Raw genomic sequence first — 17,818 nt, 5'->3', positions numbered from 1 at the left:
CTTTTTACTTGGATCATCTTCGATCCCTATGAGCTCGTGCTAAAACCCCAACTAGTTTAATTGAGGGCGAATCATTAGATGAGCATGATTATTATGTGCGACACCGCTTTATCTCAAAAAGGGAAAGTTTTATGGCATCATATTAATACTTTGCATTTCTATGTTTGGAATTTATGTGAACTATAAGATTATACTTGTTGTTCTGAAGACCCTAAGAAACACCTTCCCTATTAGTGTGAGTTTAGTGATAATGGAATTTTATATTTCTATACGAAAGGTGTTTATAGTTATTATGATTTTGAACAAATTGAAGAATTTGTTTCTTTTAAGGGTGCTTATGAAATTGCTTCTTTGGTTGAAATGTATGATGATACTCTTTCCAAATCTATTTTTTGCCATACTTAAATATTGCCATGAAAACTATGCTTCCAATGCTTATGTTAAGCTATATATTGAGGACATCTCTGCTCTCCAAGAAGAGACTAATATTTTGCAGGAGTCTATGGAAGAAGAAATTTATGAAAATTTGAGCTTATTGGATGAAAAATATGAGGAGGAGAGTGAATAACAAATAGTGGAAGAGCGGATTAGCTACCCGTTCCCACCTTCTAATGAGTGTAACTCTTCAACTCATACACTGTTTAATTTCCCTTCTTGCTTACCGAAGGATGAATGCTATGATAACTTCTATTATCCCTTTGATTCTTTGGAAATATCCCTTTTGATGAAATTTGTCCTTGCTATGCTAGTGGCCCTCATGCTAATATGAATTTTCCTTGTGAGGATGAACTTCCTATAGTCCCTTATGCTACTAATGAAGTTGTTTCTATTGCGCACACATATGATAGTCCTATTATCTTTTTGAAATCTCCCAACTACACTATTTCAGAGAAGTTTGCTCTTATTAAGGTTTATATAGATGGGTTGAATTTTATCATTACACATGATGATTTTGATGGATATAATACCCATGTTCTTGATCCTCCTATTTGCAATTATTATGACAGAGGAACTACATCTCCACCTCTTTATGTTTCCAACACGATAAAATTGCAAGAAACTGCTTATACTATGTATTCGCCTTTCCTAGATGTGCATGAATTGTTCTTATATGACATTCTGATGCATAGGAAGAGTGTTAGACTTTGTCATTGCACAATATATGTTTCTTTGTGATCCCTACTAAATTACAAATCATTGTTAATTAAAATTGGCTTTGATATACCTTGGGATGTGTGTGGGTCCATTACTTGAGCACTTTATGCCTAGCTTAGTGGTTTAAAGAAAGCGCTGCCAGGGAGACAACTCAGAAGTTTTAAAGATTCAGTTATTTTTGTTGTGTGCTTTTATAAAGTTTCAAAATAAAAAATATAGAGGGGAGCATAAATTTTTTCAAAAAGGAAAGTGAAATTGAGAAAGACGAACACCGTTGAAGTGGGGGACGTCCTTGAACTTTGTTCATGCCCATGGAAACTTTGTTAATATTGATTACAAAAACTTTTCAATAAAAGTAATTATCCCCTTGTACAAATACATTCTATAATCAAAATAATTTTCCAAGATTTTCCTTTAGGATGATTAGATTGCTTGTTGGTATGTGCGGTGCAAAAACAAAAAAAATTCATTGTAGTGTGTGAACTTATATTTTTTACTGGAATGTCAAAAGTTTTTGAAACTTTTACACAGTAATGCTATGATTTTTTTTATTTCTTACTAATGGTTCATCATTTTTAAAGTTAAAGAGGTATGGTCAATGTTCAGATTACTACATATTGTCCTTTTTTGACAGATTTGGTTTTTGATGCATTGTTTTTCTAGTTTTGATGAAACTATCGATTGCTTCGGTGATATAAGCTATGGGGAAGTTATATTACTATAGATATAATTAAAGAACAAAATATGAATGGTTTTGCAACAATACTTACGATACTAATTTGCATTATTATTGTAACGGATCTCACGAGTTTTTTGTTAATTTATTTGTGGATGAAGTGTTCGAAGATCGAGGAGGTCTCGATATGAGGAGAACGAGGAGAGGCTAGAGTTTAACCATGGGGATGCCCAAGGCAACCCAAGTAAATATTCGAGGAGACTCAAGCGCCTAAGCTTGGCGATGCCCTCGACGGTATCCCATCTTTCTTCAACAAGTCTCGGTATGTTTTCTTCTTTGTTTAGTTCACGTGATATGCGTAAATCTTGAAGCATATTTTGTGTTTAGTTTTCACTTTTATTTTATGCACCGTGCTGGTATGAGATAGTCTATGGTTGATCCATATTATGCTCATTGCACTTCACTTATTGTTTTTGAGTACAAGTTTATAGAACGCTTCCTATGCTTCACTTATAACATTTGAAGTTTGGATTGCGTGTTTCTCTACATATAGAAAACCTTATTTGTAGAATGATCTTTTGCTTCACCTATATTTATTAGAGCATGGTATTTTGTAGAAATATTTAACTTCTCATGCTTCACTTATACCTGTTTAGAGAGTCAAAAGGAATTGGTCATTTACATGGTTAGTCATGATATCCTACATAAAACTTGTAGATCACTCAGTATGATTTGTTTGATTCCATGCAATAGTTCTGCAACATTAAAATAGTAATATGTGCATCAACTAGTTGATGAATGTGGATTAGTAAGAATATTGATGTTAAGGTTTGTAATTCCCGAAGCATGGATGTATAGTCTCTGGTTATGAGATGAAGTTGGTTTATCCTTGATTGAAATCTTTTGTGCTATTATAATCGGAGTTGCGCGATGGTTTACTCCTCCCAACCTTCTCCCTTGGGGCATGCGTGTAGTGCTTTGCTTCGAGAGAGCTAACAAAATCTTTAAATATGTATGTGAGATCTTTATGCCTAATGTGAATCCATGGTTTATACGCACTCTTACCTTTCTGCAATTTGCTAGTTTCTACGGTACCATGCATTGCCCTTTCTCACCTCGAGTCGGTGCAAACTTTGTAGGTGCATTAAAACCCCGTGATATGGTACATACTATCACACATATGCCTTATTATATCTTACTAGAAATAGCCACAATACCTACCTATTATGGCATTTCCATAGCCATTCCGAGATATATTACCATGCAACTTCCAACGGTTCCGTTTTGATGACTTGAGCATTCATTATCATATTACTTTGCATGATTGTAAGATAGATAGCATTATATTTCAATGGCTTGTCCATTTTTTGATGTTCGTGCCATGCTAGATCATTGCACATCCTGGTACACTACAATAGGCATTCATATAGAGTCATACTTTGTTCTAGGTATCGAGTTGTAATATTGAGTTGTAAGTAAATAGAAGTGTGATAATCATTATTATTTATTATTAGAGCATTCACCCAGTGAGGTAATAATAATGGAGACTATGATTTCCCCAAAAGTCAGGATGAGACTCCAGACATAAAGAAAAAAAGAGAAATAAAAATAGAAAAAATGAGAAAGGAAGAAAAAAGAGATAAAAGAGAGAAGGGGCATGCTAATTCCACACTTGTGCTTCAAAGTAGCACCATGTTTTTAATATGGAGAGTCTCATATGTTGTCACTTTCATACACTAGTGGGAATTCTTCATTGTGGAGTTTGATGCAAACCCACTTAGTTTTTATATTGAGCTTTCATACACTTATAGCTTTTAGTGCATCCGTTGCACGACAATTCCTACTCCTTGCATTGATATCTATTGATGGGCATCTCCACATCCCGTTTATACGCTGAGTCGATGCGAGACTTTCTACTTCACTTTTACCCTATTAAACCTATCACCGTATTCTACTCCACCTTTATGCTATATTCATGGTTCACACTCATGTATTGAGTGAGTAATAAAAAGCTGAAGCTCATTAAAAAGTATGATCCAATTGCTTGATTTGACACCAGGGTGCTCAAGATTTATACCTTATGTTAGGAAGACCAAGCATGATAGGTTATATGATTTTGTAGGTGCATCATTTTTCAAGCATTTTTATTTTGAAAGGACATGATTATTTCCTAGTAAACCTTAGTATGGATGTCTTATTTTCGAATGATAAACTATTGCCTTGAATCACTTGTATCTTAATATTCATGCCATGATTAGACATTTGTTCAAGACTATGTTAGGTAACATTCAACATCAAAAATTATCTTTTTGTCATTTACCTACTCGAGGACCAGCAGGAACTAAGCTTGGGGATGCTAATACGTCTTCGTCGTATCTATAATTTATCATTGTTCCAAGCCAATATTATACAACTTTCACATAGTTTTGGCAACATTTTATATGATATATTGGACTAACATATTTATCCAGTGCAAGGTGTCAGTTCCTGTTTGTTGCATGTTTTTTTGTTTTTTAGAATATGCACATTAAACAATGTCCAAACGCAATAAAAATTTACGAAGAATTATTTTGGAATATATGTGATTTTTGGGAGGTGGAATCAACGTAAACGGAGTTACACGACCTCCACTAGATAGATGGGCACAACCTATATCCCCTGGAGCATGGTGCTTGTTAGCGGCCACCCCATAAGTTGATTGCGGCTTTACTTTGGCTGCAAGAAAGATAATTGATGGAAAAAATTGTGTAAAACTTTCAACCCGATCGGAGTTACGGATCTCTAGGAATATAAGAGAAGGTGAAGGGCCAGAAACAAGGAACGCAAAACAGAAGAGAACAGAGAGGGAGATCCAATCTCGGAGTTTCTCCTGCCCCTCCGCCTCCATGGAGGCCATGGACAAGAGGGGGAACTCTCATCCCATCTAGGAGAGAGGCCAATAAAGAAGAAGAAGGAGGGGGTCTCTCTCCCCCTCTCCCCCCGTGGCATCGGAGTGCCGCCGAGGCATAGAGCGTGACGGCGATCTACATCAACAATCTTACCTCTGTCAACACCAACTCTCCCCTCCTCTATGAAATATTGTAACACCTCTTTTCCTACTATAAATCTCTACTTAAACATGGTGCTCAACACTACATACTAATTCTCAATGATATGTTGCTATCCTATAATGTCTCGGTAGATCCGTTTTGTCCTATGGGCTAATTGGTGAAATTCATATGACTGGTTCCACTACAAGAAATATGGTCAATTATGGCCAAAATTATTGACGGAGGTTTAATTGGTCATAGATCAATGACCATAATTCACAAATTGGTCGTGAAGACTGTGGATGGGTCAAAACCCTATAATGTCATGACCATTGAGGGTGAATAGGTAATTATCTAATTGCATAGAATGTGCGTTTAATTGTCAATTTTTTATCTAGCTGTATGTCTAGTTGTCAATTTCAACAACCAGAGTATGATGGAGAAATTGATAGAGTGTCGCGTGGTTGTCAATGGCATGTAATTCTTAAGATTGATAAAAATGGGGCCAACAAGACTCAATCAAAGTAGTTCAACAAGCACCTACGAGTAGGCATTTATCGTGCATATGTTGTAGTAGCGGTGGAAATCTTTTTAATTATATATGTGTTCTGTTATGGGCCTCCTTTGGGCCAAACTTGAACCAAGTCAATATTTTTATAAATAACAGAAAAACTATTGGTTGAAAGCCCGTGACTTAGAAACAAACCCTAGAAAACAAAAATACCAGGTCAAGTCTATCGCAAGGGGCAGTGGCGGCGCAACTGACCATCACTTGCACCCAGCGGGCAGCGGGTGGCGCTGTGGCCAACCATAAATTACGTCGGGCAGGCAACAAGCATCTCAGAAAAATGATATGTGTATGCACTCGATTAGAGGAATTATGTTTCTGTATATATAGTACTCCCTCCGTTCCTAAATATAAGACCCTTTAGAGATTGCATTATAAACTACATACGGATGTACCTAGACATATTTAGAGTGTAGATTTACTCATTTTACTCCGTATGTAGACTTCTAGTAGAATCTCTAAAAGGTCTTATATTTAGGAATGGAGGAAGTATGTGCAAAGATTTTTAGCTCCAAATCGCCTCCAGTCACACCTAAAATCTTTCCCGCTACTACCAAAAACTTTCAAGCTTCACATATTAGGGTATTTTCATCAAGTATTTCAGCTGCACCGCACCATACACCTGCTCCCGTCCAAACATTTACCCCAAATCCCCTCGAACCCTAGCCGCCATGTCCTCCCCTCCAACCCTAGCCACCCCTGCCTTCCCCTCGAGCCTAAGCAATGGCCGATCCAGACACCGGCCGCGCAACCCAAGCAGCGGCCCGATCGATCTAGCCAGCGGCGGCGCGTCCCCTCGAGCGCGAGGAGCGGACGATCCAGCCACCGGTAGTGCGTCCCCTCAAGCGCGAGCAGTGGCTGATCCAGCCATTGGCGATGCAGCGAGTGCAATGGGCCATCGATCCAACCACCGGTGGCGCCGCACGAGCAGGGGCCCGATCGATCGAGCCACCGACGACGCGACGCGAGCAGCGGCCCAACCGATCCAGCCACCGGGAGGGCGGCGTGAGCAATGGCTAGGACGATCTAGCCACTTGCGGGGCGGGGCGAGCAACAGGCGGTCCAACCACCGAGGGGCGGCGCAAGCAGATCTTCCTCCTATCCATCGCTCCTGAGAAGAACGACGGGTCGACAGCCACAGGACCCTCCTGCCTCCTGCAGCTGCAATGTAAGTACATGTGTTCCCAATGTGAGTAGTACTATAGATTTAATCGTTTAAAGCTTCATCTAATTTGACAGTGTGGTTTGCTTAGAGAACAAAAAATAGCTGATTTAATCATTCACTAATTCATGCAAGTAGACTTTGCTGCTTTTTTGGCCGGTTTTCTTATATCTAAACTTATGAAATGTGTACACATGTGTAGTTGAGATGTTCTAGTTGTTTTTGAAACTAGTTAGTCATAGTGCCATTCACGTGTATTTTTTGATCTGGAGAGTGAGAGTGCCGTTCAGATTTTGTAGTACAGAAATATGAATTGTTCCACATGTTCTTGAGTAGTATTTCGTTGACCCGGATAGTGACATGTAGTTGTTGTTTGAATGTGCTAGTACAGAGATACGTGGAACTGTTCTTGTTGTTTCCATTCTGATTTGGACAGCCTTGCTATCAAAACTGAAAGTACACATCCTCTGTAGTTCATATGTTCTAGTTGTTTCCGATGTGGAGAGCGAGAGATAGTTGTCCTTCATTTGAATATATGTTATCTTGTTCGGGCATGATTAACTTGCTTGTCATGTATAGAAATGATCTATTTTAGGATGAACCAAGCTGGTTGGCTCCATGAGAAGCAGATCTTATTAGCGGAAATGTTCTCTTTTTTCATTTTGCCAATCTGACAAGAGATTTCTTCGTTAGATATAATATACATAACTAGCACACCATGTATAGTCAGTGTATTTGTAGAACCCTGCTGCTAGAAATAATGTAGTGCTTCAATTCACATAGAATCATAATATGTTTATGTTTCTATCGATGAACTACGCAACTGAAGTATTGTTCATATTCCAGATGTTCTTTTTGGTTGGTTCAGTTCAGTTCTGAAAGTAGTCTGGCATGAAGCTGTGACATGCTCATGTATGTGCCCTGCACTAACAGCAGCTACACTCCTAAGGGGATGAAATCGAACAAAAGGTACTCCTTCCAGTACAACACACAAACCTATGCTAGCTCAAATCTTGATCCGTTCATGATAGGATGGTGGCCCAGATGTTCACCTTCTTAGAACCATTTTATTTTTGGGTGACGGCCTCCTTTGTGTCCACTTAGCGGGGAAGCATCTATCATGAATTTCATGCACTACATATTTTACCCGAAGTATATAATATATCTCTAATAGTACCCTGTAAGAAATGTTCGTGCTATTTCTACAATTTTGTAAGCCGGATATGTGGCAAGTGCATTGATTATGTAATTAGTAATCCTGGTTCTGGGCTAGACTAATCTTTAGATCTTCCATCAATATTTATTACAACTGAATAAGGGTCCTTATCACATAGTATAGTACACACTCGGAAATCAAGATTCATGGAATCACTGGCCGTTGATATATATGATGGTAGATAACATACTTTAGGGTATCCTGCCCATTCTGCCAGATTTTACATACTCACCTAATATATTAACACTTGATCTGGTATAGAAAACAAACTTTCATATTCTGTTCTTACCTACACATAATTCAACGTCAAGTATTTAGCATTCAACATGATTCAATTTCTAGCCCATATAGATTAGTCATTTGATGGGTTAACTACAAATGGTTTAGGCTTTTAGTATATTTTCGGTTATATAAGCTCATGGACTATGCACACGATTCACACAACAAAAAACTGCATCAAGCATTACTTTTTACGTGCAGGAAGCATTCTATAATAATTTCTATTATGGACAAGATCAAGTAGCTGAATCAATGGACACTCGATGGCAAGGCGAACAAGCACACTAAATAAGAGCTGTTATAGTAATTCCAAGCTACATTTTACAAATGCATTTCACTGGAGTATGTTGAGGTCAGCTTTTTCTAGATTCAGAACGTTGTCTTGGATTGAAATGTTAGTTTTCAATTTTTTACCTTTTTGTATAGTTCTGATGAATAATTTAGCAAATTCAACCTGTTTATAAAAACCTGATTATTGCCAACAAGAGAGATTCAGGCTCTTTTACATGTTTGTTTTCGCACCCGGCTGATTAACTGCATATATTATCCTTCTAATATATGAATAAATTGAGAAAGATGCGAAAAACTTTGCTGCCTCGGTCAATACTTTTGGACAAACGAAATTTTTAAATGACCGAAGAACCGACCCAAACGGTTCGGGGGAACCGAATGCCCTACGGATGCTTATCCCCTCTTATTATTTTAATTAACTCTCCTATATACTTCCCATTACTATAAATGTTTGTGTTGATGCTTGAACTGATGTATATTCTTTCCATTCAGAGCAGAGTAGGAAACATGGAGTATACATTTCCAGCTATAAAGGATCCAACTTAGTTGGTGGTTTCACATGCAAAGTCGAGTAAGGTATTTTAGGCATTCCGTATTAGTTCCTTAAACCCCATTATTTTGTGTTCAATCGGATTGGTTTTAGATTTCTTTTCTGAAAACAATCAGTAAGCCTAAGTAATGGTCAGTGGCTAGTTAAAGAGATTGGATTTCTTTTCCAAAAACAAAACATATTGGTTTTTGGTTGAATGCTCCTGATGATATCATAATCAACGACATTTTACATTTTCTGCTCACCAATACCATAAGCATATTTCCTAGAGAGAGCACCAGGCTATTGGCCACCATATATTTACACCCCAGAGCCAAAACACCATGCCGAGGATAAATTAAGTGTGGGTGAGTGTCAGCCATATCAATGGACATGGTGTCAGTGCCACACTAAATTGTCAAACTTCTGTTTTTTTTGAACTATAGTGCAGAAAATAAGTTCTTATGCCTTCTTGCATTTTTGACAATGAACTCATTACTGTCTTTGCTGAACCAATGCTCATAATGAAAATTATATCCATCATGACCTATGCACATATTCTCTTGATACGTAGATTCGATGTGTAAGCTTGCACCATATATTAAACTTCACATACATGCAAACATACGCGTAGCCATAGCTCAATACACTACCACTGTTGGAGGATGAAATAGTTCTAATTTATTTATTACTTCTATATTATAATATTCTGTACCCGGTGCACGCACAATTTGCATGCATTTTTGACATCATGGTGATTAGAAGTAGAATAGACAATTATTCAGAGACGTAAAGATTAGATTAAAAAAAGATTCGCATGTATTTTATTCGTACCTTCACTGAGAGAAGTTGTATGCTTTCTTATGTTTGATTATTTGAATTATCAGCATGTTCTAAAGCACCCAGAAGAAGTAGAGGACAGGACAGGAGGAGGGAACAAGAAGATTCGTTTATCATTAATGTTATATGTGATCAACAAAAACTTGTGCTTCTCATCCAATCTTTGTCGAACTATGTTGATGTGTGGTTATGCACTTGTTGGGCCCTTTTGCTGTGCACCTGTACCTGTAGAACTATTTTGTTGTGCACTTGTTCGGCCTTGAACCTTTATGTGTAGAGGAGTGGATGGATGATGTATTGTAATTCATGTGATGTGTTACTGAAATGAAATATATACAACTAATTTACAATCTTTTATTCTTTTGTACTTGTTTTTAATGGGCCTATCTTAAGATATACATGCTTTTGGCAATATAATGCATCAACCTAAACAATTTAGACATTTTTAATAATAAAATAGTATTGGTGGAGGCCCATGTAGAATAGATTATTGAATTGGGCTGTGAAATTTATGATGATTCCATTTGGTCACTAGTAATGCCATGTCAGCACACCCACGTCAGATCCTACGTGGATCACACAAATGGGTAATGACCTAACCAAAATTTTGGTCAATAGAGATCTACGACCAAATTTTTTGAAAGGTCAAGTTTGTTCATTCTTGACAGCCAACTGTTGACCTTGTAAATTTGATCAAAAAAAGGTCAATAAACAACAACAATGACCAATCAATGACAAATATAGGGAGTCATAATTGACCTTATTTCTTGTAGTGTTCAATTTTGTTGTGGATATATTGATGTCCTTTCATACCCATCACATGAGCGCACGTGGGTATCACACCTTAGGGTTAGTTGTATGTTGATAGGACTATGCACTAGAGGGCAAGAGTGACAGATTACTTCTTCCTAATATAGAAATTGATGCATACGTGATTGAAGAGGGACCAATATATATCTTAATGATATGGTTGGGTTTTGCCTCAGTGAACGTTAGTAGTTGCGGATACTTGGTAATAGTTCCAATCATAAGTGCATAGAATTCCAAGTAAGGGATGACATGCTAGCAGCAACCTCTCCCACATAAAACCTTTCTATAGGTCTAGTAACATAGTCAATTGCCTAGGGACAAATCCTTCTATTGTGTTACAAAAAGCTTGCTACTACACTACTATATTTATTATCTTGCAATCTATTTCTAGTTTTATTCTCATAAAGTACTTCTAGTTCTATTCTTGTTTTAAGTAAAGAAAATGTTAAGTGTGTGTAGAGTTGTATCGGTGGTCGATATAACTTAACGGAATATTTGTTCTACCTTTAGCTCCTCGTTGGGTTTGACACTCTTATTTATCGAAAAGGTCTACAAACCATACCCTGTACTTGTGGTTATCAACTGACAGGAAGGGTTGCCACAATGGCCAGTTTTAAGGGGACAGGATCACGACCTATCCTGGCAAAAGCAGTCGTCTCCTGCAAAAGCTTCCTTCATTACGCGTTGTTGGGCTTGGAGATGACCTATTGCCATGGCGATCCTCCCATCATCGTCTTCTAGCACCAACGAGGAAAAACTTTAAGGATTGCTTTGGGAACCGGCTATGGTCATGCTCCCTTAGCACAGAAGGGGAAAGCCTCCTCATCCGCGCGCTCCTGTATGCCTCATGGCATCATGTGGCGCGATGCGCGTCACCCATGTGACACCGTAGGACCACCCGATCCGTCGGGCCACCCTTGACCGGTATGCCCCGCGACGGCCTCGAGGGCAGCCCTCGGAGGTCTCCTCATGAGGTAGGGCTTGACACATATCCCGACATCGTTCGTAGAGGTCCACCTCGCGAGGTGGGCGCCCTTGCGAGGGCCTTGGTCACGAGGTCCGAAGACGGATCATGTTTCATCCCTCGCATAATTTGAACCTAGGACTTCATGCACACGGGCCTGGATACCACCGGCCCAACAAGCGTGACAAGTGCAGGCCTCACGAAGCTGCCTGAGCTCGTAGCAGTCGTCGTTGTTGTGGGAGTTCACATTATGGTAGGTGCAAAAGGGCTACTTTGGCGCCTCATTGCGCCCGCGCCCGTGTTTCTGCTCGGGCTCCGCCACGAGCACGACATGGCCCTTGTGCTTCGGGTCCTTGTCCTAAGGCTTCTTAGCGCCAGGCTTGGTGCCAGGGCCATCGTGGATAAAAAGGAACCCTTCCTTGGGATTTGCGCGACGGTCGGCAATGATGAAAATTTCCTTCGCGGAGTCAAGCTCGTCCCTGAAGGAGATCTCCTCACGCATCTTCACGTTGGTGATGTTGTTGGTGAAGCCAAAGATAACGATGGCATGAGAGTCCCTCGAGATCCTGTTGCTCACCCAGCTGAAGTGCTGACAAGCTTGTGTAGGGGATCATCAGGGCACTGGCGCATGGCCCATAGGTCATTAAGCGTGAGGTGGCGGTCGCTTGTGCCCGTGAAGTTAGCAATGAACTGCTTGCATAGATCCTCCCATGAAGAGGTGGACACCTCAGGAAGGTTCAGAAGCCATGCAAGTGCAATTTCCTTGAGGGCCATGCGGAACCGGTTTGCCAAGACCCAGTCATAACCCCTCGTGGCCTGGATGCTAACACTGTAAAGCAAGAGGAACTCCGTGGGGTTAGCGTTGCCATCGTAACGAGGTGGAAGCTCCGGCTTGAGCTTATTAGGCCACACCACGAGGCGCATCTCAAGGGTGAGGGCCAAGGGTCGTGGGGGTGCCCCCTTGAGGTCCACATTGTTCTGGCGCCCGACAATGGCGACGTCCTGTGGAATGCGATCATGGCGGTTGGGCGATCACTCGTGGCCCGCGCACGTCTCCTGGGGCACACGATGGATGATCTGGCAACTCTTTCCATTGGCCATGGGTACCATCGATGTCGGGACCCCGATCCTAAGGCATAGGAATCCAGCCTCTAACACATCACATCTCTTTGCGGTCTCACGCACGGTTAACTCCACGGCTGCAGCCATACCTTAGCCGGGACCGTTTGCATCTTTTGACTCACGTATGCAATAGTGCCGCTAGCATTCCAATGTCAAAGAACCCGGATCGACAAGTCTAGTCGCAAACCAAAGTGGCAGTACCGCACAAGGACAGGCATACATGACCCACCAAAGCAGGTGTCGGTCACCAGCGAGTCTAGACGAGTCGTAGCAAGCTACAAGGACTCCATTACATCGCGTGACATTTCTCCAAAGGGGACAGACACAGCAGCTAAGAAGGACAGATGCCGGTCAACCAATGTGTCCGGAGCAGTAGAGAACTACCAAGGCTCGTTGGATCACAAAGGGGCATTTCCTTGTCAGGAGTGCTACTAAAGTTCACGACTAGGTAATCGAACCCCATACATATCAAGCACGACACACATACGCATGGCATACCGATATGTATAGTTACATCGATGGCATCACAACATAACCATAAACATACAAGCTTTACTTAAGAGGCTCGGAAGAGCGACACACATAATATTACACATTAAGGGTCTCACGACCCACAATAGTAGTCATTCAGTTACAAGCTAGCGGAAGAGTTTAAAACTGTCTGAGTACAGACAGGTGCAACTAGAAGGCACATGGCCTGACTATACTACAGACCCAACCTAGGGCCAGATCGTAGCTGAGACACCAACTACTCGTCGTCGTCTATGTCTATGAAGAACCCTCCATTAGGGTCATTAGCAACCTCTGCAATATTTATTAAGCAAACATGAGTACGAAGGTACTCAGCAAGACTTTAGGATAACTATCTACTCATGCAATGTATCCATAAGGTTTTGTGGGGTTTCATGCAGAAAGCTAGCATTTGACTCGTGGCTAGACAACTTGCATTTTGAAATTATTTTGACAACTTGATTTCTCGCACACGAGTCCACTAACACCACAACAATACACCATCGTGGAATCATTCCGTCTCCATACGGGAATGCCGTCCACGACACTCACGCTTATCTTGACAATTTTTATGAGTAGCCATTGAAGTTATTTATGAACAACATATGTGTCCAAGTAGTCCATATCCGCGGACGCGGCTATTCGAATAGATCATTACCCTGCAGGGGTGTACTTCATCACACACGCTCTCGCCACTTATCGCCATGTGCACGTCATGCACCTCGGCAACCTTCAAGCAGCAGCCCAACGAGGGAGTCGGCCACGACCGTTAACCACACTAGTACCTAGTCCAGGTTTATCGACTATCTGAGAGTAACCCGTACGGAAGTCCGGCGGAGGTTTCCGCCACGGCCTCAAACGATGTGCGTAGGGTTCCCAAGCCCACCATCCGGGTGCCACTTGGTACACCGTGCCACTGCCTACCGCATCACAGCCCACCTCTGAGGTCAGCGCTATGCACGGCCTCCAGCATGACTATAAACACCAGAAACTACTTGCAACTCCTGGACCGAGTACTAAGCGATTAATAAGTCGAGCGGGGTCATATTTCAGGGCCCAGCATGTGGTAGTATCTAGTCTTGGATTACATGCACGGAACTCAGTTCCTAAGGACGGTTCCCATGAAACAACCCGCCATGTACTCCTACACAGCCTTTCACCGGTACCTTTACCAAATCAGATTCAACACACAACCTTTGATTACCGAACACATCCTCACAATTCTATTCATCTCCCAGATGACAGACCATACACAACTCTAAACATAGCATGCATAGCAGGATAAGGCACATCTTGGCTCAAGCAACTACCAGGTATGCTAGGTTGCAACGTTCGGCTATTTACTGTGACAAGGATAGGTCATGCAATGGAAGTGGGTTCAACTAATGTGGCAAAAGCAGTTGAAGCATTTGATCCTAATGCAATAAATAAGTGCAGGAGCAAGAACATGGGATTTATTGGGATGATCAAAATGGTTGCTTGCCTTGTTGCTCAGAGGAGTGACAATATCCGTCAGACGGATATTCGGTGGAATCCGGGGGAGCGGAGCCTACCGAAAGGAATGACAACAATCAATATCAAGCATATGCAATCAAGATGGTGCATGAGCATGGCATGAGAATGCAAGGTGATATACTTTTATAACCAACATGTATTAGGTTTGAAGTTGATTTGAATCACATTCAAATAACACTTCAAACGAGGTATTCTCGGATACCGTTTAAATTGATTCGACCTGATGCTCAGATCAACTTGATGTTAACATGCATGGGATGACATGTTAAGTTGCTGGTTTGTAATTAGAACAGTCTGTGATCATGTCATTCATAAAGAAAATTAATTATTTTCCATATTCCATTTATAAAATATTTATAAGAATTGACTTATACATTAATCTACATGTTTGGGTTCTGTAACTTTTTCACACATGATTGAAAATAGCATATTCAGATTCCTTGAATTTTTCTGATACTTTTTCATATATAAATTATTTTCATTGGAGTTATAGATTAATTTCTATGAATTTTTGAAGTTTTAACATTTCTGGAATTATTTCTATACTGAAAATCTCTTTATTGCGTCAGCCTGACATCAGCAGGTCAGCCGATCTGTTCAGGTCAAACCTGACAGGGGGGACCCACTGGTCAGCCTCTCTGGGGTTAATCCCACGCTGACCAGCCCCTCAACTGAGTTGACTTGGCCTTGGGCCCACCGTCAGCGAGAGTTTAAGCATTTAAACTACTGGATTAGCTTGGCCACGTCGGCCCTCGCCGGAGCCTGGCCGGCGGCAACCAAATCCGCGGCAGAACCTCGCCGGCGACATGCTGGAACGTGCTGTGGTTCTCGGAACAAGATGCTGAGAGCAGTGGAGTGATGTCTAGGCTCGACCACATCAACTGCTGGCCTCAGGGAGGGCTATAGGTGGCCGGAGTAAGCCGGCGACGAGCCGGGGCGGCGGCCGGTGTACGGGTTCGATGGTCCAGTGGCTAGGGGGCTCGGATCCGAGGGGGAAGAGAGGGGAAATGACAACATGCTCACGAGGAATGCAGAGCAGGGCTTAGACGGCTCGGGGAGGGGCTGTTGCCGGCGTTCCACCGTCGATTTGCCGGCGACCGAGGGTTGAAGACGATGGCGTTGAGGGCGTTGCAGAGCTCGGGGACACTTCGCCCGTTGTAGAGAGAACCATCTCGACGAGGCGAAGCTGCTGGACTACTCGAAGGGAGGTTCCTGTGGCTAGGGGTGCGGCGGCTCGAGCTCGAGCTCGTGGCAATGGCGGGAGAAGGAGGAAGGAGAGATCCGAGAGGAGGGGGGAACTCGCGCTGGGGAATGGATAGGGACGGCCTCGGGGGGAATATTCCCGTTGTCTTGCTGTCCTGGGGGGCTCTGGAGCTCGCCACGGCGAAGCAGGAGGTGGAGGGGGCCACCATGGTCGATCTCCCCTCTGCCATAAGGCAGAGGAAGAAGACGACCCTGCCCCTGGTGGGCTGGGCCTCCTCAGGCGACAGGTAAGGGTTTTCTCATTCTTTCTCTTTTGTTTTTTTTGATTTCTTTCTCTTTTGCTATTTCAGCTCCCAAATAGTTTGTAAAAACTATTTTAAACACACCAGAATATTTGTTGAAATATTTCCAACCATTCCCAAAGATTTCAATATTTCTGTTAGTTTAAAGTTTCTGATTTCAAATTTAAAACTTGAAACCAGTAGCTTTTTGCATTTATTTAAAATGCTTAAAGTGTGAAGAAAATGGTTGTCTTCATTTCTCATTTACTTTCATGATTTATCAAAAAGATTGAACTTTTCTTGAGGCCATTTTGGGTTCATTGATTTTTAACTAGTTTGAATTTTTCCTCATTTTAAGAAGTGGCTAGGGTTTTAGGATTTTCCTTCACCACTTACTTTGTTCTTGTTGATAGTTTCCTAGATGCAATGCAAGGAAAACATGAGTACAAGCTAACTTGCTTAAGGGGTCAGGGATGTGACAACTCACCCCCACTCAAAAGAATCTCGTCCCGAGATTTAGAAGTCATCGGGAATAAGGCCGGATACTCAAGTCGGAGACGATCCTCCCTTCCCAAGTTGCCTCCTTTTCAGAATGATTTGACTATTGATCTTTAAGAAACTTGAGGTTTCGACGTCGAGTGGTACGCTCAGCTTGATCAAGAATACGCACGGGGTATTCTCGGTCTGAAAGGTTATCTTGGAGATCAAGCGTTTCGTGGTCCACTTCACGGATAGGATCCGAAAAGCAACGCGTGAGTTGCGAGACGTGGAAGACATCATGAACCTTGGAAAGATGCGGAGGAAGTTCCTACTAGTAGGCAACTTCTCCTCGTTTGGCAAGAATGCGAAAAGGACCAATGTAACGAGGAGCCAACTTGCCCTTCATACCGAATCGATGGGTACCCTTCAGAGGTGTAACCCGAAGGTAAGCCTTCTCATCAACTTCAAAGGTCACAGCCTTATGATGACGATCATATTGGCTCTTTTGACGAGACTGGGCTGTTTTCAACTTTTCACGAATAATGCGAACCTGCTCTTCTGCATCCTGGATCATATCCGGGCCAAAGAGTATCTCCGGTTTCTGACCAATTAAGAGGTGTTCGACATCTTCGTCCATAGAGAACTTCAAAAGGAGCTTTGCCCAAGCTTGATTGATAACTATTGTTATTAGCGAATTCGGCGAATGGAAGGCACTTCTCCCAATTCATACCGAACGATATAACACAAGATCGGAGCATATCTTCCAGGATTTGGTTCACTCTTTCTACTTGACCACTTGATTGGGGATGGAAAGCAGTGCTAAAAGATAAGTGAGTCCCCATGGCATTCTGAAAACTTTCCCAGAAGCGAGAAGTAAAGATACTCCCATTGTCCGAGTTAATCTCCAGGGGAACACCATGAAGAGACACTATTCGAGAGATATATAACTCTGCTAGCTGGCTAGCTGTTATACTCTCACGAACGGGAAGAAAATGAGCCACTTTGGAAAGACAATCAATGACCACAAAGATAGCATTATTTCCTTTCTTGGTCTTGGGAAATCCGGTAATGAAATCCATGCTAACTTTATCCCATTTCCATTCAGGAATAGCTAGAGGTTGAAGGGTGCCAGCAGGCCTTTGATGTTCTGCCTTAACTCGACGACAAACGTCGCAGTTAGCAACGAAG

General features: G+C 41.7%; 1 pseudogene; it reads left to right on the top strand.

Annotated features, from left to right (window-relative positions):
• The first annotated feature begins 6,028 nt into the window (after window positions 1–6,028).
• Window positions 6,029–10,092, top strand: LOC123448384 (annotated as a pseudogene).
• The last annotated feature ends 7,726 nt before the right edge of the window (window positions 10,093–17,818 follow it).

This window comes from Hordeum vulgare, chromosome 4H (assembly GCF_904849725.1).
Source record: "Hordeum vulgare subsp. vulgare chromosome 4H, MorexV3_pseudomolecules_assembly, whole genome shotgun sequence".
NCBI lineage: Eukaryota > Viridiplantae > Streptophyta > Magnoliopsida > Poales > Poaceae > Hordeum > Hordeum vulgare.
Note: the sequence above shows the minus strand (reverse complement) of the source record. Positions and strands in the feature narration are given on the sequence as shown.